The following is a 25650-nucleotide window of genomic DNA, read 5'->3' as shown; positions in this document are numbered from 1 at the left end:
TATAACATAGGCTGCTTAAATACGTACAATTAAAACCAGTCGATACAAATTTTGAAGTACAAATCTCTAAAACTTTCCAAAAATTAATAAATTTATTTGACTAAATTTAATTAAAATTGGTCTTATTTTATAAGCTAGAGAAAGTACATTTTGACTGCACCAGAAAAAAATCCCAACTTTTTTTCACTCTAAGTTGCAATGGACTGTTTTTTCCATATTACTTTCACAAGCTTTTTAGTTACAGAAACAAAACCAGGAGTATTGGAGGTATTATGATGATTAATTCTAGGATTAATGTGAAAACATGTATGTTTTATTGTGAAAAATAATGCTAATGATGAAATGGGAGGCTCAAGAATCATCAAAACCACTGGAGAAAACAAGAAAATTGAAGTAGATTGTCCTATTAGAATTACAGGCAATTTGTAAATACTTTTTATCAGGTGATTTTCCAAGGTTCATTTTTCCAATCTATAATAACTATTTGAGTTAAGAAAATGTTGTGTTTGTATTTTTTAATGAATTCTAAGTATGTTGGGATTTTTTGTCTTTATGTCACTTCCAGTTTGATGCTCTCTGGGATTTAATATCTGAGAAATCACATCAGTGAACAAAAAGGAATTGACTTGTGGTATAATTTTCTTTCTAATTCTAGATTGAATCCTTGAATAATGATAGAAATTGTATTCCAGAAAGGCAAGTAATAATCAAGTATTCAGGTTAAAAGTCTTAAAGCACCCATTTTCTTGCGTGAGAAAAAAAAGAGCATGGGAGTACGGTTTGCATATTTTTAAACTGTCATTATCAGCCAGGGGAGCAAAATTGGAGCTTTGGGTTCCATTTACCACATTGCTGCCCCAGTCAGTTTGAGATGTGGTTGGTGTTCTGTGTGGGAAATAGTAAAGATAAGAAGAAGGTGCCTCAAACAAACAGAAAGAAATACATATTATAGTAGAGTAACACAAGTTTGTTCATTAGCAACAAAGTTAAGAGAGTTTCTTTGTAGTTGTACCAAGAGGGGGAATTGTGGGAAATATAAAAGGTAAGAAGACTTTTAGAAAGCTGGGAAAGCAAGCCTTAGAAACAGAAAGAGCAGGGAAAATAGAACTAGCTGCAGCTGCAAAATCTTAAAGTAGAAAAGTTACAATGGAACAGCAAGCAAGGATATGAAACAATAGCTTGAGTTTTAGGCTTGGCTAAGATAGACCTTAAGAATGTAGAAAAATATGCTTAGCAAGATTATAAAAGGTTATAAGCGTAATAATGAAGTACTGTGTATTGTTAATAGAAGGCATACAAGCAAGCATTGTGTGAAGCAGGTGTATGTAATTTTAGTGGTTGGATGGAACAATTGTCTGTAAGCTTTAGCAATATGCTATTGGCTAGAAAGTTTTTAAACTGCTTTGTAACAAAGAAATCTTCGGCTGCTGCTGGCTGTACCTGAGCTGTTGCCACCTTTCAATTGTCTCAACCATGTAATGATGTTGATGCCACAATAAAGCTCAAGGAACGTATCCCAGCAGTCCTGTTCTGTTCGTGAAAAAACAAAGTCTGCATGAGCTGGACTCCAAAATCCTGCCCAGCCACAGCTGGAGTTTTCACACAGATTTTGAACTCAGCCTCATGCAAGAAAACAAAATGATTTTTAGATATCTGCATTTATTTATGGCAGGAGTTTGAAAGTCAAGGTATATCTTTAAATTTCCATTTGCATTCATCTAGGGGTGAGTTGCACAAGCAGCTTTCTGAGGGGTGTCTTCCAAACTGCTCATTGGGGTGGTGTAGCCTCAACCACAGAGCCCTTGCAGGCACCATCCTTGCCCAACCCAAGACTTTGCATCGGCAAAAATTAGATTAATTGTATTTTCTCAAGAAAAGCAAGGGCTTTAAAGAGAGAACGCTTAATGAGTTCTAGTAGTGATATGACAAGGAAGCTGGGATGAGCCCCTGCGTGTTCCAGTAGGTGGCTGGATGACAATAATTGATGTCCTGTCGTGGTTGTCAGCTATCTCTCAGCCGAAGCATATGGCATCTGACGGAGCTCAGAGCCAGGCGATACGTCACTGTCAGTGCCAGGGTGTGTCTTCCCTCAGTGCAGGGGGTACCTGATGAGACACCAACATCAAATTATGGTGGGCCTGGAAGCTGATTTTCCTCATGATTAATGACACTAATTGAAGTTAAAGTCTGTGCACACATCAAGGGTAGAACAGAACCTTCCCAATTTGTCTCTTTTTAAACAGCTGACACCCACTCTTCATGGAGAAGTTCCAGCCAGTGTAGGCTTATAAACATTTACAGTTCCACCATTTTTTGCCATGGGATGCTAAATGATCAAATTCATAAAAGCTAAATTGATGCTAAATTCATAAAAGCTAAATTGATATATGCTATATTGATATTTATTACCCCATCATATAAATTTTGATAGGAGATATTTGTGCTCCACTTTTTTTCTTTTTCTCTTTTTTTTTTCTTTTTTTTTTTTTTTTTAAGCAAAAGCTCTGGGATCATACATGCAGCATTCTGCTAAGTATCTCCTTAAAAAAACCCCTGATCTTTATTAATGATAACAGGAGTGACATCTTACATCATAACAGGTTATGTTAAAACTCAAAAGTTTGGATCAGAGCTATCAGCATACAGGGACAGTTTTCAGCCCTGTCAGTAAGGACAGGTCAGGTTTTGTTTTCTGTTTGTGGGTGATTTATTGGTTTTTTTGGTTATCAATGAATAAAGTGCAAGCCTCTGTACTGGTGCTTGGCTATGACCAGAAACATGGAAGAAATGAAGTAATTGTTCAGAATTTATGATTGCTGAAGAGAAGAGAGCTCTTACAGCTCAAAACTGTTGGAGCTTATACTGTTCTGATTTATGTTACTTCAAAAAAAAACTAACTAAAAATTTCTGTCATTTTCAAGGATTCAATGAATAGCCAATAATGTCTGTGTAGTTTGAATTCCCTGCTATTGTACAGTTCATATCTTCTTTACAAACTTACTTTTTAATCATAATGAATACTGAAGGCCTTTCAGAAAAAAAATATGCATGTTTTAACTTTGAAACTGTTAAAAATAGTAAGTAGTAACTGTTATTAGCATAGATTTGAAATAAAGCTAAAACCTTTTAAGATAAGATATTAATTAATTCTCAACAAAAAAATACAGCTTTTTTATCTATTTGTTTTTCCTTACCCAAAGGAACCCCAGGTTAGTATGAAACCTGTGTAGACTACAAATGAAAGTCTTATAAAAGCATCAGAAAACTGGAATATTTTTATGAAAAATATGGGTTTCAACCAATGTCATAGCAAGACTTCTTCACTGTGAAGGTGACGGAGCTCCAGCACAGGTTCCCCAGTCTGTTGAGTCTTCTTCCCTGGAGAGATTCAGAAGGCACCTGGACAAAATCATTGGAAACCAGCTCCAGAAAATCCTACTTGAGCTGAGGGTTTGGACAAGATGCCCTCCAGAGGCATCAGCTATGATGATCCTGTGAGTTATGCAAAACTTTTTGTTTATTCTTAAAGTTTTTACCTGTTACAAGGAACTCCTTCTTTAGAAAGAAATTCTGTGTATAGAGAGGCCTATTATAAGCATTCTACTTAAATTTGTACTTTTTAAGAACAAAAGTGATTCGTGTTCTGATATTCACCATAAAAAAGGGGTTTTTTACTCATTTCCATATTATTCCTATTATTTTGAATCATTAGATAAAAATATTTAGAAAATAAAATTAACTTTTTTAATGCTTCAAACAATGAAAAATCAAATTTCTACAAATATTTTATTTCATCAGTACTGTTTTGAAAACTACAAATTTTACTTGCAAGTCTTTGAAAATCATACAATGCTCTTTCTACAAGACATGGGGCACTATTTTAGTTGTATTATCATTAGTAATGACATTAGTACCCTTCTCATGTTTAGTATGCTAATGTTCCCTGCATAAAGCTTAATTCTGCTGAATAAAAATGAGAATTGTAAATTTCCAGGATATAAATACTGGTTTTGGATGGTTTAATTTTTTTTTTCATTTGTTTGTTTGTTAATTTTTTGGGGTTTTTTTTGGTTTTTGGTTGTTTTTTTTTTGTTTGTTTGGTTGGTTTTTTTGTTTGATTGGTTGGGTTTTTTGGGTTTTTTTGTTTCTTTATGTTAGGAAGAGATTCAGACTGCTGATGCAAAGACCATCAGGTGAAAGAAGAAGTGGAGTCGAAGGAGGTTTTGTGAGTGATAGGAAATCTGTTCATCCTTAGGACATCTGGATGCTTTGTCAGACAGATAAGATAAAGTCACTATATATAAAAATTTAAAGTTTACTATAAAATTTTTATAATAAGATTTTAGCTAGAACTTTACCTGAGGTTTTTTTTCCTTCAAAATTTCTGGAAACTGGCTACTTGAAATTTTTTTGCTGCCTGCTGTAGTGACAAGACTTAAAAGAATCTCAAAGTAAAAATCCTCTATATTGGGGGACCAGAATAGATGGACAATATTTAACCTGAACACTGCAGAATGTCAGCTAATGGAAGTGGGTGGGAACTGTCCAGCTGTCATTTACAGACAAGAACAATATTAGTACCATGGCACTTGATAAAATAAGGTGCCTTACTGCAGTCTCTACTCCTGTCTGGTAAAGGAGTCTATATCTATCCACCTTGCTGCAAGACAATTAAGTGGCATGAAAAACAATCACCATGCCTGCTGCTAAGTTTAGAATTACAACCTCATTCAAACATAAGCCAGAGGTAACAACTGCCCTGAAAAGCCTAAAACAGCAGTAGTGTCCCTTGGGTTTGTAACTCTCTGCTTTTGCCTTTAAAACAGATGGAAATCTGCATCTGCATTTTTCACAGAGATGAGATGATTATGTGGCCATGGGAGCAAAGAGTGTCTCAGTGCCACTGATTCCTGAGAGGGAAGCAGAAGGCGGTGTATAGGTTGCCAGTAGACTGTATCCATCAAATTCCTTCTTTGGCATCAGCACATATTTAGACAGGCAGTGTGTTGCTGCTTTGAATTACTGCTCAACTCACACAGGCAGAGGTTATATTCCCCTATGCATATATTATTATACAAAGAGGTTGGTTTCTATGGTAGCTATAAATCAGTTTTTTCACATTGTAAGCTGGTAAGGATTGCCTGCTCCAGGAAGTTATGCTGTGATACAGCACAGGATAAAATAATTGTACTGGTTGTTATGATCCTGTTATTAAAATTGTTAGAGAGATTAACAGAATTAAGCTGAAAATGAGACCATATGCCTAAGTTAATAGTATGGATTTTATTTAGTGATAAAAGTAAGGAAGAGAGAGAGAGATAGAATGAGAGAAAAAAAAAAAAAAAAGGGGGGGGGGGGGGGGGGAGAAAAGGGAGTGACAGAGAAAGATTAAGTAGAAAATAACACCACTACATAGATCCTGACAGAGTGCCACTGATCTGCTTCTTCTGATCTTCATGGTGGTGAGAGTCCCACAAAACAAGGAGTTCGATAGAATGCCCTGGGGGATAAGTTTGGCACAGTCTCTGGCAGCAGCCTCTGGATCTGTTGCATCCCTGTGCATCAGGAGCAGTGCTCTGCTGCAAGCCTCAGCAGTGAGTCTGGGGAGCGCTTTGGGGGTGTTGGATGGATTATGGCACCTCCTCAGCTGCCCCTCACGGGAATGTCCCATGGATGTGGCCTTCCTTGGTGGGGGTTTTACAGCTGAGCCAGTTTGTGTGAGGGAGGATGGGTGTTCACTGCCCGTGACCAGCGGGGTATGGTCCAAAACTCTCCTCCTCCCTTCCTGGCTGTGGGGCAGTGTGTGCAAACGTGGCTTCAGCAGCTGAGCCTGTGGGCTACAGCCTCCCCCAGCCCGAGCCTGGCCCCAGCTGATTTTCAGGACAGCTGCTGGGTTTGGCTTTCTTGTGGATACTTTTCCTGCCTTAGTCTTGTTTCCCTGTCCTTAGACCAGAGGTAATTTAACAATACCATCACCTTTATCTTGTCCCAAGTTCCCTCAGGTGTCTCAATGTTTCATTCAGGAGTTATATTCAGGGGTGGATGGGCTTATGTGGTCAGAACTTCTTTATACACTATTGCCATAATGCCCAGAAAGTCCATCAAAACCATGCTTAAGCCATTAACCAAAAGATTGCATTCTCTCACAATGGTCAATTAAAAATATAGTGCAAGACCACAGACCTGCAGTTTTCCCTGTGCATATTGCCTGGTTTCCCCATCTGCACTGACATCTACAGAAGGTTTTTAGGCTTAAGGTCTGCAGGCTCTTCAAGTCTGGCACACCAACACCACCTCTCTCTGGATTCACAGTTCTAGAGATGAGCTAATATTTGTAACATTGAAAAAATTTTCTGCAATTCATGGACACACGGCTTCTAAGCCTGGGTGTTCCTATATTGAGGAGTAAATTTACTCAGAAGGTCTCTACTAACTTCTGTTTTGTGTCCTGTTCTGGTCCTTTTGAGTGAACTACCAGTGAGAATGAGTGCACAATGAATTCAAGTCTGGTTTCCCAAACATTAACTTTTCCCACACAAAGCAGAATTTTGTTGGTTTGGGTTGTTTCATTTCCAGCTGGTTTTTATATCTTCTGCAGCATCCCTACATGGATGAGACAGATGCAAGAAAGTCAAAACCCCTCAAGTGACAATATATAGAGAATTGTGTTCCACGGTGTTCCACATGTCTTGCTTCAAATACTCTAGTGAGAAGTGCAACAGAAAAACATAGAAACTACGAGTTCAAATTCAAAAAGGAAAGAGAAAAATAAGTGAAAACTTGAGGAGTAATCAGCTAATATAACAATAAAAAAACCCCCACAATTTTGATTAAGTATATCCAAAGAAAGAAGTCTTTTGTATCTGTTTCAGAGTTATGGAAGTAATTATAGATGATGAAAACATTACAGAAAAATATATTTATTTTTTTTTACTCAATTGAAAACAAACATCTTTCCTCTTTCTCTTAAAGAGTAATAACAACAACAAAAAAAAAAGCAGTGAAGAACTACTACTAACCAAGTTCTGAAAGAATGCAGAGGTAAAACAGCTTTTGGTGCATGGAACATCTAGATCACAGTGACATGCTGCCAAAAATGAAGTTACCATCGTGACATTCACAAGAGGTCTGGTATTAAATTTGCACAATAGGAACAAACAGGAATAAAGGAGAAATACAGAAAGAGGTTTCAACTCTTGAAAGTATATAAAATGACAGATGGATTTTTTTTTTTTCATGACACTAAAAACTCAGCATACTTAAGAAGAGGAGGGAAAATAGGTTTAATGTGAGGGCAAAAGCAATTCCTGTCAGTTAAATATGAGGCATAATCTCCCAGAGGAAAATGATGTTGCTCCTATCATTTAACACTTCTGTAACTGGGTTGTGTAAAATGTTCCAAAACATACAATATTAAAGGGAACAATTCTCTACTGTCAGGCCATTAATTTTTTACTCTTAATAAACCTCTTCTGTATTATGGTTCTAAAATGTAAAATGTGCAGATACATTTCCTTCTTGACAGCTTGAGCACTTCTGTTGTGTATGGCACTTACATGTATGCAGAGATCTGCATCCATAATTTATTTATCCATGTAGAAAAAGGAGCCACAAATGTTCTCAGTCAGAGAGTTAATCAATAAGTCCCTGAATATCAGTCTCTGAATCGCCATGAAAAGGATGCTGCATTTGTTGACTTTAAAAGTGTCCAGGACTTCATCAGCTTCATTCTTTCAAAGATACTATCTTGAAGAACAGACTCACCTAGATCATTTACTGCATATAATTTGAACTTGCCTGAATGATCTTGACATCAGTGATCAGATAAAGATGTACTTACCTTGTTTCAGATGGTTTTAGTACATCATTGATTATACATTTCTTTTGCAGCTCAAAATCTAGTCTCAATTACTTGTTTTACACCAAACATGGTGATGCCAACTTCATAATCCCAAAGACCAAAGATTTCTAAAAAACTCTCATGTCTTATTTTTGTTGAATTAACCTCATTTAATCTTTTTTCACCTGTCTAGCACAGAAGAATAAGATTCCAGGACTGACTGCTATCAACCATATCCTTTGCTTTCTCAAAAGGAGTTTCTTTTTTACAACAGTTTGAATAAGAACTGAAAGACATAAGGAAGTTGCCACCCCCCTGCAGTTATAATGGCAGGGAGAGCGGTAGGAAGGGGAAAGTTAGCATGTCTGAACAGCTAAGAACTAGACAAAGATAGCAGAACATTTTGTGAGTTATACAGATAACTAAATGGACTTAAAAAATATATATTTAAAAAAAAATTACACCTATAGCATATTGATCTAGCACTTGAACTCATCAGCTGACTCACTATTGGATATAGAAAGGTGCATAGCTTTGATTTTTGCTATTTGGAGCTGTTAAATTTATTTTAGTTTGGATTTTTAAAAGCTTGTTCTTAATTTTATGAGTATATTTTTAGAATTAGTAAGTGAAGTTGTAACAACTTTTCGTCTTCTTCCTCTTTCCTAAGAGAAAGCCTCCTGTACAAAAGGAATGCAGATTCATGTTTTGTGGATGCTTTTTCTCAGGAGTAAAAATAAATAGTAACTTATTATACAACAGGAAGGAAAGGGGGGGAACAGGGAAGGAAGATCTAGAGATTTTTTCACCTTGGCTTCTTTCTAGTTATTATTATATTGTCTGTCATTGTGTTGTTTAATAAACATATTAAGTAATAGAAGCCTGAAAATAACATTACAGAAAGGAAGAACCTCTCTGTCTTGTCCCAGTAAGGTGTATGTAGAAAAGGATCTTGAAATCCTCTCTGTTCTTACTGTATTTCAATGCACAGATGAATGATTACTCAAATTGCTTATTGATCATAACTAGAGACTTTCACAGCTAATTACATAATGTATTAAATGCATGTATTTCTGCTTAATTAGTCATGTACTAGCAAGATGAGATGTTTGTGTACATTATATTGATAGAATACATAACAAAATAGGAATCTAGCTTCTATCAAAGTACAGACTTTAATAATAATCTAGACAGTAATGCCAGCATAAAGTCATTCATGTAGAAGGCAAGCCAATTTGATCTCTTTGTCAGTGGCAAATGTAAAATATATTTCACATCTATTAAAAAAGGAATCACAGAGAATAATTTCATGAAATGAAAAATTTAAAGGACTCTCTTACTTCACCAGTGATTACATTATTCCTTCTATTATTATACTGATGATTATATTATTCCTCTGCTCACCTTTGTCTTTGCTTGATTAAAATGTATTTTCTGAAGACCCACACAGAACACTATAGAACTCTGTGTAAGGATCTATGATACTCCATTTTACAATAATGGAACTGCTCTGCTTTGGAGGGAAGGTGGGGGTGGGACAGAAAGACAGATGAGGTTCCTTTCTATCCAGGGGGACAGCACGGGTTTGTGAAGGATAAAAAAGATTTTTTTGCAATGTTAATTTTTATGCAGTATGGAGATTTTCCTACAGGAGGCTGCCAGATTGTCTAGAGCAGGCAATGTAAGGAAGCCTGACATTTAGGATTGCTTCTTTAAGGCAAAAAAGGGTTTAGATGGTAGCAATGAAGGAGCATGCTGTGCCTATGTATAGCAAAACGAGAGAATGTTTAACACTTGGTACATGGAGCAGGATGAGTAAGGAGCATTTTCCCAGGCATTTAAACAACTGGAATCTTAAAGGGAAATACCACATTGTCATGTCTGAGAATATACATGCAATTTTCTCATTTGTTTTTCTTTTTTTCCTAGTCTCACATCTGATTTTGATCAAAACTTGCTTTCAACCAAATGTGTTCTGCCCAGCTAAGGACAAAAAAGGGGCTGGGTTGGAATGCCATAGTCTCTTCTATTCTGCTGCACTGTGTCCCTCTGCTCCCGGCTGGGGGAGCAGGATCGGCGGCGGCTAGCTCCAACACAGCCAGCACCGGGGGGCACTCTCCGGATGCACTGCGGTGTCCAGAGAGCGCCTGGCTGTAATATTTAGAGGCAGCTGCGGCAAAGTGAAGAAAAGAGGGTCTCCGTCCGGGGGTAGAAATCCGGCTTCATTGAACACCAGGGCAACCAGCCGACCGGGGACCCCGGGCAGCCGGCTACACGGGGTTATAAAGGGGGCGGAGAACAGGGGTGGAACTGGACCCAGGTCCAATCGGGAAACAGGGCGGTGGGGGGCTACAAAGGAGTGACTGTAGGGGTAACAAATGCATTTGAACTGGGGGCGGGACCCCGGCTCCTAATCCAATCACTCGACAGGAACAGCAGAAGATTCTGGAACAACGGGAGGGGACGCTGAGTGATGGATAGGGGTCTGGGGAGGGGTTACAGCAATGAATTATCACAAATAAGGACAATTGGGGTGGAGATAAGGGGATTGGCATCTTAAGTAAATGAGTATTCAGAGACCATCAAAAAACTTCATTAAGTCACAAGTGTTCACTCTCAAAAGAGGCCATAAATGATAGCATTAAACAGCATCCCCAACCTGCTGACCCAAACCCAGTTACTATCATATTACATTTTGAGAACTCTGAAGGGTATTTCCTGATGTCTTGTGAACATTTAGGTGTCTGTAAAATTGCACTTGAGAATAGCTTCAAAATCTCTATCTGAAGCTGTGATCTAGTTTTCTGTGACTCAAAATGGCTTAAACTCTGGCCTTTTAAATAAGTAAGTTCCATTTTTAAAATACTATTGATATTTGAAGCCTAAAAAAAGTTTTCTTGAATTTGAGTGAGATGAAATTTAGCAATGAAACCCTTCAGCCAGTTCCATTCTGCTGCCAAACACTTTTACTTTTTGGAAAGACATGTACATGTGAATAAGTCACAGATTTGGTTCTTCAACCACAGAAAATTATAAACAATTCAGGAGAGCAAAGAGACAGGGGCAATGTTTATCACATAATGTAATGATAGGAAAAACTGATTCTAGAACACTCACTACAAACAATCACCTTTTCCTTAGGGCTGATGTGTTAATTATGATGGTTAATTATGAAATGTGATAGTGTAAGTTACACAAGCACTCAGTTTTACTTGCAGTGGTCTAATTCATTAATTGAAGTTCTTGGAATCTATCCTGTATCTTTTCATATATTTAGAAAAACTGTTGGGCAACATACTTCCTACTACCCTGAGAGAAATGCACAACAGATTTCTCTATTGATAACCTGTGCCTTCAGCTAAATAGACTTTAGGCCAGAACCCACTAGGGCCTAGAAGAGGATCAGAAAATCATCAGGAAGAGTGACAGCTGCCGTGGTTTAACCCCAGCCAGCACCTCAGCCCTACACAGACAGGTGCTCATTCTGTCTCAGTGAGATGGGGGAGAGACTCAGAGGGCAGAAATGAGAAAACTCACAGGTTGAGATTAAATTAACAAGTAAAGCAAATGTCTGCAGGCAAAGCAAAGCAAGGGATTCATCCAGTGCTTCCCATGGTCAGACAGATGTTCAGCCGTCTCCAGAAAAGCAGGACTCACAGCTGGGATCAATTGTCCGAGATGCGTCTCCTCCCAGCTTCTTGTGCAGCCCAGCCCTCTTGTGGTCAGGATTGTGTGATGACCCCAAAAGGCCTTAGCTGTGTGTAAGCTCTACTCAGCAGTAAGTAAGTAAGCTCTGCTCAACATCCTTTGTTACCAACGCTGCTTACAGCCCAAAGACAAAAATATAAAACACAGCCCCACACCAGCCACTGTGAAGAAAATTAATTCTACCCCATCCCAAATCAGTAATAATGAAGGAAGCAATTGTCCTTTGAACCCCTTTTCAGAGGCAAAGATAGGGCTTTTTTTGCTAGGTAGAGGAGTAACCTTCTCCTTTTAAAGCACAGTAGATGTTTGTCTGCTAAAAATTCCAGTTGGATTATGCATCTGAGGCATCATACATGGGAGAGCAGCCCCTCTTTACTTCCTTGGGGAGAGCTTGGTTTGCAAGCTAAATGCCTGAAAATGGGATTCCTGTAAGTATGTCAAGAAGTAGTTTCTAGGAGCCTTGACAGTTTGCTATTTAAAAACTCTGGAGAGGTTTAAAGGCTATGATTTAGTTTTTCATATAAATTTTTCAATCAATAATAATTTTAAGAACTTCATCTTTTGGGTTTGAGCTACATAGGTCCTTGTGATCTATGGATCTGGATCCTATCAGTTTGTTGAAATATTAAGTGACTCTTCTCTGTGACAGTGGTCTGAATATAATGTGTTGTAAAAATAAAAGAATAAAACATAGATGCTTCTTAGGAAAAATCTAGACAATAGAAACATTGACATGGTCATTTGGCATTGAATATAGTCCCATAAACTGAAGTGGGATTTGTTGAGGTCATACTATAAAGTAGATATTAGTCAAATATTACATGCTTCTTCTTCTACTCTGCATTTTTTAGATACTTTATTTCAATCATACAGTTTAAACATAGAAATTAGGTTGTATATTTTATGTCTGACAATGGGAGGGAGCAACAGAGAAAGCAGGAATTCCAGTGTTGGAACACAATATTGTGTTGGACACAATAAAGGAAAAGGGTGACGATGAAAGGCAAATAGCACCTAGCAGTTTTAATACAATTGTCTGGAATATAAATCTGTTTCTCCTAATTGAAAGCAAACAAACAAAACAAACTTAGTTTTCTAATGAATGCAGCATTATTTCAGGTTTTTGCTGTCCTTTTAATAAGGCAGATCTTAGTGCTGTTGGGTATCATTTAAATTGACCTTGTTGAGACTAAAGTTAATGACAACATTTATCACTGTGATCTAAGAGGAGAATGTTGTGTTCAGAACTGCATTCTAGTTTACCACAATAACTTTAATAAACCCTTTTTTTTCCCATTTGGGTGGAAATTTCTGAATGGAAATGTGTATATATCAGGCATTGTGTCATTATGCAAATCTTGAATGTCTTTAATTATCAAAATTAGATCAAAGCATGTATCTGTGGCAAAGTATTTTTCTCTGACTTATATTCATGCTGACTTGAATAGGGTTTCATAGTGTGTAATTTAAGGCAGCACTCGGGCCAGTTCATTTAATTTACACTTTCCTATGTATTATTTTTACCTTCTATTCAGATTTTTAATTAGTGGTGTGAACCATCTATACCTGCATCATTTCTACAGAGTATATGAAGTTATATTTGAACTCATGTTTAAAATGCAAACTAAGTGCTCTTTATACCCTTGAGGAAGAGCAGTACTGCTATCAGGAATAATTAGGTTTTAATTGTCATTGACAAGTTGCTATTTATGTGACTTCCTCAGACCTTGTTTACTCGTTCTTCATGCTTTCTTTCTTTTGTGTATTCAACATCCCAGATACTTCCTTCTGAATATGTTAATTTTGATTTCTTGGATAAAATAAATGAAAAAAAACCCTTACTACTTAGTAGCAAAGCCCCTTTAACCTTTTCTGATTCCTCCAGTTTACTTGAATTGCAGTGTTTTAATTCTATTAACCAGAGTAAAGAACACAGTGGGTCAACTGATGCCATATAGAAATTCTGTAAGAGTGTTAAAGACTTTATCCTTTGGCATTGCTAACAGATCAATACCTGGCCAGATTATACATTCTTTAGGGGGGAATACAGTGATGAAAAAAAGCTTATTCCTTCTATAAGTAATTATTTGCTTAAAAGACTCCTTGGCCCTTCTAAACCTGATTGCTTTTTGAGTGTCGTGCACACTGCACACTTGTCTGTTTGTCTGATCAATACATATTGGATGCTCATCCAAATCTACTAGCTGTGTCAGCTTTTAGGTCCCTGTCCTTGTCTAAAATGTACTACTGTTTTACCATTTGGGGTGGACTCTTCTGAATGCTCTGGAGCTTTCCTTTTGATTTGATGCAACTGCAAGAAGAGGTATGCTCCTTGGTGGAAGAAAAAACTTTGCAAAGTTCTAGAGCCTTCTATCACGTCACTCTCCTTCAGTGCGCAGAGCTTCTTAGCTATAAATCCAAACAAGGTTTGTGACCTATGAGCTAAATTCCTCTCTATACTGTCCCTTTTTTTCCTCCTTGCTTCAGTTCCCAGCACCAAAAAGGAGAGACCAAAAAGATTTAAGGAATGGCTGCGGGATCAGACCTTCATGCTGTAGTTCAGCCGCTTTTCACTAAGCAGCAGTGTTGAGGTGGTGACTCATAAAAGAGAAATATCTACAGACAAAGCCCTGTAAGGACCCCTCAACTTTGTCATTCTTTTCTGATACCTTCTGTAATTCTCAGCTGCCCTGAGGGAATGTTTCAGAGCGCATTTCTGTTGGATTGTTTGTAAAAGGTGAAAAATCAGATGTGTAAGTTACAGTTGACTGGGGATGGGACTCCTAAGTGATTACTGGCTGACCATAACACTTAAAGTCTCAATGTCTGTGCATGCTCTTGGGTTTTTCCATAAACCCCCTCATGAAATCTCTGCTTTTGTTAGAATACTTCTTTCTTTCTTAATCAGAGAAAAAGTTAATGCAAGTAAAGTCATTCTAGAGGACATTCTCAGAAACACAAGGATAAAACAGGGGGTAAATGCCAGGGAAGGAGAATGCATTTTGCTGCATTTACTCAATTCCATTTTAAAATGCCACTGGTGTTTGGCATTTAGCCATTTGTTAGAGAAAACAGATTCTGAGTCTCAGAGTACTAATGATATACTAGAGATTAGAAGCGAAAATTATAATTAATTTTGTGTAAAGTCCAAAGGCAAAATGCACTTGAGTTAGGAAAAAAAAAAAATCCTATTTCAAGTGCTGGCATTCTTCAGAGTGATGATGGGGACATATACAGGAAGAGGAGCTAATGAGCTGCTGTTTTCTAATCAAAACAAAAAAAAAATCTAGTAATAAAATGATAAGCTTTCCATTTCCATGTCATTTAGAAAATGACAAAAGTAGCCCACTGATTATTCAATGAAGAAAGAATGACAAAGTGGATGTTTAGTGGATGTGAACAATTTTGTTGTCACTTTTCTGAGTAGATCAAATGTATTGCTTAGTTTGGTGAATTTTATTAAAAAAAAGACACACCTATCATATTTCTTACAGTTTATTGATTAGTCAAAGAAGGTAGGTTTTGATAGATACTGGTTTGTTTTTGTTTTTTTTTTTTCACAAGCCTTTACAGTTGAGAAGTGTTTCCAGTTTCACATATATGTATGTCCATCTCTGCCTATCTGTCTTGGCTAATAATAGATACATGACATAATTAGGAGGAAAAAAATTTGTGCAGCACTCAAGATGACAATTTCTTGAAGAAACTGAAAAGAAAATATTGGGAAATATTGATTTGCTTCCTCATAGACAAATGGTCCACCAAGATGACACATTTGAACACTACCAAAACCACTTTCAAAAATTTGAGTCGGAAGAAGGAAAAATAGACATGAATGACATATTAACAGAAAATCCTAGAAGGAAAGGCCTGTTCACCTAGAAAGATATTGTTATGCAGAGGAGCCATGAAAATAATAAATATGTTGAATAGTTTGGAAAAACTGAAAGTAACCTTAACTCCCTAGATGTACTTCAAGTTTAAGTAATTCTCCAATAAATCCTCTGATTTTTTTTAATGTCATTTGCTTTTTTATTTTATGATCTAGGTAATTAGGTAAGCAAGACTGACGAGTAAATCAAACAGGAAATCCTGGGGAAAAGCATTTCTTAAGGATTCTTGAATATTTAACCAGATGGAATTCCCTTCACTTACTAATATTTTGTAAGTAAAGTATTAACTTTGTGTTCTATTTTTTCTGAGCCCTTTACCCAAACTTAGTGATAGTGATAATGTTCACTATAAGTCATGCTGTGGTAACATTCTCAAGCAAAGAATCAGCCCTTGAAGACTTGGCATTAAACTTGTGTATATTTCAAAGACGAGTAGTCAAAATTAGTCTTTAAACGTGAAATACTCTTATAAAAATTATGTTGAGGATATTCTTCCCCTGTACAAAAACAACATGTTCCCTGTCTTCCATGAGTCAGGTTTCATGAAACACCCTCTCCCCTTAATGTCTTCCTAATCTCAAGGGAATAATATATCATATAATTTATGATTTTTTTTTTTTTTTTGGAGAGGGGTTTGGTTTTGTAGTAGAGCTTGCCCGGCCCAGCCTCATTGAGATAGGGGCCAGGCCAGCTTTGGTATTTGTTTTTAGGTTGGAAGGAAAAGAAGGAGGGGGTTTTTTTTGTTGTTTTGTTTTTAATGTGTTTTTCACAGAGGTGTGTATAATTTTTTTAGTGGTTAAAAGTTTTGCATTATTTTTTAGAATATTTTTAATGTAAAACTGTGACATTCTACTTCTCGCCTCTGCAAAGTACACATGTCAAAATTTAATAATAAAATTATATTCTATATATAATTTTTTGTAGAACAATAAAACTATTAAATTAAATAGAAGGGGGAAAAATTATATTTTATGATATATCATGATATACACACGACATGTGCAAGGATCATTACCCACTTTGTGCTTCTGTGTGTGCTGACTGCAGCAATAGCCAGTTCCCTCTGTGTCTGAGACAAAAAGGAAGCACAGCTGTTGAGTACATGTGGTGTAATAGCCATAAACCAAAGCACAAGAAGTTCCACCTCAGCATGAGGTGTGAGAGCATTGAGGATGTCAGAGCACTGGAACAGGCTGACCAGGGAGGTGTGGATTCTCCTTCTCTGGAGATATTCCAAATGCATTTGGGTGCTCTCTTGTGTCACCTGCTCCAGGTGACTCAGCCTTGACAGGGTGTTGGACTGGATGATCTCCAAAGGTCCCTTCCAACCATGACAATTCTGTCATTCTGTGAAGATGGAGTGTGTCCTCACAGCTTTGATTTGTTCAGCTAAAGTCTTAGGATTTATCAATGAATTAATTTAGATGAAGAATGAGATTTCATAACTTACAGGAACTTTCAGAATTTTATTTATAACCGTTGTTCATGCCCCAGCTTCTACAGCTGAAAAATCCAGGGTAAAAGATGTAAGTTTGTGATATATTGTCTTGTATTTCAAGCCTAATTTTTCTTTCTTCTCAACTTTGTTTACTGTAATGAACCTTCATTTTGCTGCCTGATTTTTCTTGTGATGTGTCTGCTAAACTTAATGCAGATATTTTAGTTTTACTGCTATGTTGTAATATTTTTCCTCAATGTTCAGCAATCTAAGCAGGCACTTCAAGTCTAGTCAATTTTTAGTCTCAGAAAAAATAAGTGTCTGTATGATTTTTGGAATTGCAATTTAGCTTCAAAGAATACAAAAGGCACTGGGTAGGATAAAAACATGTCTGCACTGTATTGACATTTATTGTGAATTTAGTGTTTTCTTTGTTGGGTAGCACAATTCAGATCTCCTATTTTGAAAACATTAATCTTTCTTTCAAAGGTACATTTACCTTTTGCTTATATAAAAATGTCTAAATTAAAATATTGAATAGAATTATAAATCTGCATAGGCTGAAGATCATGCACATGGTATGGTTCCTTTTTTTTTCCACAGAATGAAATAGCTTTTTACTCTTGTATTTTCCTGGACAGCTTTATTAAAGAGATCAGAGACTTCTTTCAAAAATATTCTCATGTGTCTATGGTTTGCATGAAAGCAGTGCTTTAAGAAACATGAAAAATTGAATCAGGCAATGTTTAACTGTATCAGTGTGAAGTGTGTATACTTGCACAAGTACCTATGGTTAAAATGTAAGCACAAAAACCAGGACATGAAAAATCCAAGACTTCCTATCAGTCTGTACAAATACTGCTTCTGACTGAAATAATGTGCCTTTGGTCATGTGTCTCAGTGATACATGATTTAAAACTGAGATAGCAGAGGATTATTATTAAATGTCCTCTATAGGGAACAAGCACATCTGCCAAAGGGGCTTAGAAGTGTTAGGAAGAAAAATAGGAGGAGGATGAGTAGGAACAAGAGTTACTGACATAGAGCCACAAATCACTCATAGGACATACCAAAACTGACCAAGTCTGTCATAGACATAGGCATGTTGGAGGTGCTGGAGCCTAACCAGAGAAGGGCAACAAGGCTGGTGAAGGGTCTGGAATACAAGTTTGGAGCTGGGGTGCTTATTCTGGACAAAAGAAGGCTCAAGGGAGACCTTATCACTCTCTACAGCTCCCTGAAAAGAAGCTGTAGCCAGGTAGGTACTGGTTTCTTCTCCCACCAGTGACAGGGCATGAGGAAAACAACTTCAAGGTGTGCCAGGGGAGGTTTAAATAGCAAGAAGAAAAATTTCTTCACTGAAAGGGTTGTTGAACATTGGAACAGGCTGCCTAGGGAAGTGGTGTAATCACCATCCTGAAAGTGTTCAAAGAATGTTTAGGTGTGGCACTTGTGGACATGGCAGTGACAGGGTGATGATTGAACCTGATGATCTTAAGAGTTTCTTTTCCCAACATTATGCCTTTTCCAAACTGCAACTTCTGATTCTTCCAGTTACAACCCAAATGCTGGTGCTGAGGAAGCTGCTCTGAAAGGGACTGCAGGACAGCAGCTTCTTAAGGACTTGTGAATTTTGGGGACTAGATTACTTCTTGCTGATGATCCCTGGAGGTTCATAATGCTCAGATACAGACACTGGTCAGGTTATAGTGCTATTAATAATAGAATGTGCCTTTATTGTTTTTTTGGTTTCTTTTTTTTGTTTGTTTTGTTTATCAGAGACCATCAAGTGCCCTTGTAATGTGCAGTACTGATAGCCATGCAATACCTGTTGTGTGGGACAGGATTTATGTGCCCTGGCTATTGATCTAATTCATACAGAATCCACATGAATATATGAGATGAGAGAGACCAGTTATTTGTAACACTAAAATAAAGTTTCCATGTAAAGCTCCACCTTCATTTTTTATTGGTCTTGTAGATTTTGTGGCAGCCAGATGTAATAAACAGTAAAAACTGAAATAAAACAAAAAAGTCGACCCTATTCTCTCAGCTAATATGTGAAAGGAATGACACCTACAGAGCAAAAAAGCTAAAGCATAAATATTTACAGAGTATGATGTAATAAATCATTTCTTCATGATTTTTTTTCTTTTCCTCTAGAAAAAAAATGTAATATAAAAAGAAGATATCAATTAAAATTGGTAATACTGAGCCAGCTGCTGCAAGTGCTCTTCCTACCAAAAGGCAGCAGGAGCAGCAATACCGAAATCCAGTCTAGGAGACTGAAAACTGGCAGTAAATTAGAATGGCACATTCTGTAATGGTAAATTCAGAATGACAATATTAATTAGAAAAACTTATTTAAAATACATTTTCCTGTCAATCAGTTCCTTGCTGCCAGTGTGCATTTTCAGATTTATTGGATTAGGAAAAAAAAAGTTAAATAGTTTTGTTTAAAAGTCAAATTAGGAATAAATTAGGAAAACTAGGAAAAATTAGCCAAATTAGAAAAAATATACTTCACAGGGTATGTGTAATCCTGCCCACAAAAACACATGCTAATCTATTTTATACCAATAATACTTAATGTATATTAACCTGTCTTTAGGCATGCAGATCCCTGAGATGCCAGTGTGTCTAGATCTGCCTTTTGTGTAGTTACTTGATTCCTACTATGGGCTGAACAAATGCCACCCTAAATTCTCACAGGTATAGGTAATTTGACCTCAAATTCATCTCAGGCACTGAGCGGGGACTCTGGAGTAATATCCTTCCAGCTTTATATAAACAAAAGGAGAAAATTGCCCTTCTTCACAAATATCAGGACTGAAAAATGGGGTTTTCAACAGCTCAGATTGACATGAAAGTTTGGATAAACCCTATTAAAACTGAACAAATATTACCTGGATAAGTATGAGTAGTTTTACAGTTAACTGAGAAAGTCATGTAATTACAGGCAGTAGCTGTAAAATTGGAACCCTGTGAAATCATTTGTTTTGTCACCGTGCTTGAGGAGCTGCACAAGTGATTGAAAGGAAATATTGGACAAGACTTGGCAAAGATCTCGTTTTTTTGTCAAAAAAATGGAGGAGCAAAATCCATCTCTTTCACAAAATATAGGACAAATATGCCAAATCCACTTTATGTAGCTGCTGTTACATTTTTCATTGAAATGGTCGATATCAAACATCTCTAAAACAAATAGAGATTTCTCCATGTCTCACTTTCTATAAAACAGACAGGTCTAAATTTAGACTTCTTTATACAATTTTTTGGTGCTCAGCTGTATCAAAGTACCAAAAGCTGTATTGGCCTTTAACCTTTACTCTATGTCTATTTACTCAGAAATAAATATACCCTTACTTACACTAGTAAACTTTTCAAGCTGAGTACAGCATTTGTTTTCTTTCCTATCTTTTCCTATCTACTTAAAATTCTGCTACTTTGGCTTTCTCTTTTTTTTTTTTTTTTTTTTTTTTTTTTTGGGTAATTTTTCATTCAGTTGCAATAAGGAAATAGGAAAATATACAGGAAAATATGTATAAAAAACCCATTTCTGCTTATTGGGTGTGTCCTTGGAAAAACTCCGTCTTGATGGTCAAGTAGTGGTAACTAAAAGAAAGCCTTCAAGGTTTCAAACAGACAAAATTTTAGAAAGAAACTAAGTTACATTTTTTTCATTAACATTATGTCTGCTTTATAGAAATTAGGTGTATTTTTTCAACCTGTTAGTTTAGTACTTTAAAAAAAAGTTCAAATGTCTTTGTTACACTTAAAGAAATGTTTAATTATAATGATACACTACCAAAAAAAGTAGTCCTTTGCCTGAATTTAAGAGTTTTTGTTATTATTTTTTGAGTGCATCTTCACCCCATTTTTCCTGTGGAATTTATTTCACGTAGTATTCCCACAAAGGGACTTAGAGATTCAGCCAGGATACTCTTCTTTGATTTACCTCAATATACAAGCTCATAAGCTTGTAATTACATACCTCATCCTGTTTGTCTTTTTATATGCGTATTATCAACTCATTAGTTTTCTATCAGTTGCCTAGTTCTTCCTCAGCATTGCAAGACTTAATGGAAAAGAACATTAGTGGTTGCAAGTGGTTCCTGGAGAATCCTCAGATGAAAATTTTCTAGACTTACTGACATAAAATGGCTCAACTGTGTGACTAATCCATTTTGTAAAATGAAAAATAGTTTATCATTACCTAAAACTCATTTCTTTGTCCAAATGCAGGAAAAAAAATTGTTATCTATTAATGGCTGTCAGTATCCAGTTATCTGCTTTGTATCTGTTTATTTGTTGACAGCTTTTTGGTTTTGGTGGTATCCCATGCCATACAAATATTTTTTTACTCTTCTGTTTTGCAATCTCCTTTGCTTGCAGGGATGATCACCTACTAACTAATTTATATTCCAAGCCATTGATTACTAAAAAGAAGCAGCTAAGTCTTGAAATCTCAGCAGCGAGTAAATTTCTTATTTCAATGTGTTTTTTCATAGTAAAGATGATTGTCTTTCCTTCTGCCCAGTAAATTCATCATTCTGCACTGGCTCTCAGTCATGGAATAGGCACAGGTACCATGTGCTTTCTTTCATGGCATTTCACATCATGTCTTTCAAATGGACAATGAGGAATAAGAGTTTGCTGTTTATGATGAGAAGCACAGTCACAAAGCCAAACGACAAAAAGTATGAATTTTCCCCCTTTTACGACTGAGCCAAGGCTGGTGTCAGCCATCCAAAGGAGTGGTGTTGTATGAACAGCTCACTTGACTAAACAGCAAGGAAATGTCAGTCACAATTGATTATTATGTGTAGAATTTGAATAAATTCAGCAATATATGATGACTACATAAGGGTCACATAAAGTTCCTGAATATTTTGAAGTTTGAGAAATCATAGCATCTGAAATTTTATGTGAACTTGATGGTTTTATCACATTTGATGGTTTTTCTGGAGTGAATTAGATCCCTACCCTGGTTCAAAAAACTCAGATTATAGGCTGAGCTAAATTTGTTTCCCTGTCTTAGTAATGCAATTTATACAGGGAGTTTTACATAGGGAAAGATTAAAGATTTCTCCATTTATGAAAATATTCTTTTTATGTGAACAGATGTGGACATTTCAGAAGCAGTTTAGTGGAAACAACTCCAATATTTCTCTGACTGACTTCAGTATCGGGCTAGATTTTTTCGCTATAAAATTTATAACAAATTTTTAAACTGTTTTTTTGGGGTTTTTTTGTTTTGTTTTGTTTTTTGGTGGAGATTCAGGGAGGTAATTTCCCGTTTAAAAAGCTCAGTTTCAGTTCTTGTAGTGTATCGGTAGGATTTTTTTGTGGTTTATGCTTCTGTTGTAACGCAATCGACCAAAAGGATTGGCTTACTTGCATTTAAATGAAATTTGAATTACTTTTGGCCAGATTTTTACATTTATTCAAACATTTTAAAATGCTTCATGTCATTCCTACCTTTAGCTCTTGAGTAGCCTTTACAATGCTGGCCTAGAAGTTTAACTCATTTAAAAAAAAATTTATTTAAACAGACTTGAAAAATTGTATTGCTTACTGACAGCCATGACTGCTAGCAACTCACCTTGAGATCTTTCCGGTTTCCAGTTTATGTGATTCCAGTAACCAGTAAAAAGATGTAAGAATGTGAAATTCCTCTCAGCATTTTCTCAGCCATCCAGCTCTATTGAACCACGAGCTGGCCTTCCACATGTAGCCAAACAAGAAACCGTCTGGATGACACACCAGAATGGAAGATTATGTGAGTGCAAATAAGATAATGTTTGGTTATAATAATCAGATCATTAGCATTTCAATAATTCATTCTTGTAGCCAGCTTTCAGGTGACTAAGAAGGGCAACAATAATGTCACCTTTTGTAACACTCTTGTGCTATCAGGTAATTGTGCTCTCAATTAGTTGGTACTGCACAGAAGCATAAAAATATATGCAGTATGTGCTTGTTTCAGTTACATGGAGACCTTCACTATAACAATTTGTTAAGGGTTTGTTTTCTGAAGAGTGGTCTTTACTAGCAGCTACCCTGTAATGGAGATGTTCCAGAAAAGAGCCTGTAATTAAATCAGGTTTCAACCTATAAATATAAATAACCTAAACCAACCTAAATAAACAACCTAAAAATATATTTTTTTCAGTAGAATAATGCATGAGAGTGAAGATAAGCCATGTGCATTGTACATGAAATTAATATAATATTTAATTTAATCAATGAAGTAATTAATAACTGAATGACATCCTATTCATTGTGGGTCCTCAAAAAAGAATATGGCCAAAACACCAAGTAGCAGAAGCTTAACTCCCCTCTGACATATTGGTTTAATGAAGAATAATGCTAAGCAGATTTTCAGAACTGAGTTGTGGGAGTGCAAATCATAGAATGGTGCCAAAAGCTTGCAGAATACTACATCAAAACCCCGAACATTTCTATTATTTGAAGGGAAAGATTTAAATCATTCCTTTCTCTTTTTTTCTGTTTCTTCATTCATTTTGACTTCTGCACAATGTTCTATAGTATCTCTCCGACTTCTATACCTTGTCAGAGCTCTGCCTGATAAGATAATGTGTCCATTGACACTCATGCCGCCTTAGTTGATTTAATCTACTTTTGTTTCTTTTCTTTCTTTCTTCTAGTCTAGAAAACCGGGAAAAGAAAAAAAAAATGGATTAGGTTTTATTCCTTCACCCATGCTTGTTCTGGGGGGAGGTGAACAGTTTTTTACAACTTTCAGTATAAACTGCAGCTACAAAAAAAAAGCCAGGGGAGCTAACTGCCTGCAAGAATGGAGAACAGTGAAGCTGTAACAGCAAATTTGAGACAGAACGTTTAAGTTCCACCTTTACACAGAAACTCTGGTAGCAGTTATACCTCTGAAGTCTATGAAAGATGATGATGTAGAATGTAGGTGAACTTCAAACAGAGCACAGATTGCACAGGTGTTTCTAAGTGTTCAGTCTGACCATATAATCTGCTTTTCCTCTGGTAAGAGGAGATGTTAGTTTACTCATACATGTCATAACTCAGAAAGCTTTTGCCCATGATTATTGAGTTTTTCTGCTTTACTGTATTTCAAAGTATTTGGCTTTTGTTTTTTAATTTTTTTTTAAGTATTTTTTATTCTTTTCTCTTTTGTCATTCTTGTCTATTCCTTGTCTGAATGGTTAACAGAGTAGAAAAAAATGTTGAGGCTCCCTCTGTGCAAATGCTGCCTTTGTTACAATTCATAAGATGTAATGGTGTTTCCCATGTACATCCATTTTGGTTCACATGAACAAATTTGGCTATTTTTTGGTTTGTGCATTCAGTTTTGCTACACAGAACCTCAAATTTTCTCTAGAGTGAATCCTGTTTTATAAAATGCATTTGGGGATCAATGCCTCTTTTTCTTTCTCTCAATTTAAGAAAGAAGATGAGATAGAATAGCTCAGGAAATCATTCTGTTCATCTCTATCTATCCAAGCATACACATATATATTCATATGTGTTTATATGCATGTACATCTCTGTAAATAACACAACTGCCCTTGAGTTCTTTTATATACTTTGAGTAAACCCTTTCTAAAACAATCCCTGTTTCATTCATATTTAAGACTTCATAAATGGGCTGCAGGGATCTGTCCTCTACCTGATTGAGTCACCATGAGAAGTGAGTTTCTCCTTCCTACACTTGACTTGCAGCTATACCTTTCCTGGTCTGAGATAGCTGATCATTTCTTATTTGCCTTGTACATACTGGTTTCATTTCCTTTTATCATAATCCCTTCCTGAATCCCTATGAATATTTATTCAATATTTCATTATCTTGTATATAATCAAAGTGACAGTACATTTGGACACTGAACAGTGAGGCACGTAAAGATGCAGTCCCTGTGTAAACAGTAAGAAACCTAATTTCCTCTGAAATGTTTATTCCAAATGCTTTCTGAAACAGAAAAAGAGAATAAAAGAATTTTAATTCCATGATGATACAACACATAGCTGAGAGTGGTTACAAAAGGTCAGAAGCTGCTTCTTTTTAACTGTATCACAGATGAGTCTCCAGCCCCACTGGGGTTTTCTGCTTCTGTCACTGTGCAAAGAAGCCCTACTGCTGTTTAAACAGGGAGTCTTTTGGGTTTGTTTTTCCTTTTCCAAAACTCCATTTGCTGTGAGCTTATCCCCAGTAAGAATATAAGAATATAAATTGGTACTATATTTTTATAGAAAAGTGGTCATTGTTATGGATTGTTTAATAATCACAGCTGAGTAGAAAACAAATAAAAGTAACAGAGAATTTGATTTGTGTCACACACGACATGGAAGCATTAGTCAAATCATGGTATGAATTCATTGAAAATTGCATAAATTATCCTTTGCTCCTTCTCATAAGCAAGAAATCTACACATGAATAAAAAGGCAACATTGGCTTGCAGTGTTCCAAACTGCAAGGTGTTAATAGTTCATCTTCCTTTATGAGGAAAAATTGGAATAATTAAATAGTTAAGTAGATTTACTCAAATTCTGATTGAAGAGATGTATTTGAGTTTCAAATTAGGTCCCAAGGTACACAGCAATCTAAACCATAAAATATGAAAAACAGGTTTTTGATCAAAAGCAAGCCCTTGTTCCCTTCCCCCCCTTTACCCCCCTTAAAATATGACATTGCACCATATAATTGCACAGGAAATTAAAACTCTTTTCACAGGTTTAATAATAGATGAGATATAGGCCTTGAAATAATAGTTTTTATTGAG

The sequence above is a fragment of the Motacilla alba genome, chromosome 4, assembly GCF_015832195.1.
Source record: "Motacilla alba alba isolate MOTALB_02 chromosome 4, Motacilla_alba_V1.0_pri, whole genome shotgun sequence".
Taxonomy (NCBI): domain Eukaryota; kingdom Metazoa; phylum Chordata; class Aves; order Passeriformes; family Motacillidae; genus Motacilla; species Motacilla alba.
The sequence above is the reverse complement of the archived record's forward strand: the minus strand, read 5'-3'. Positions refer to the sequence as shown.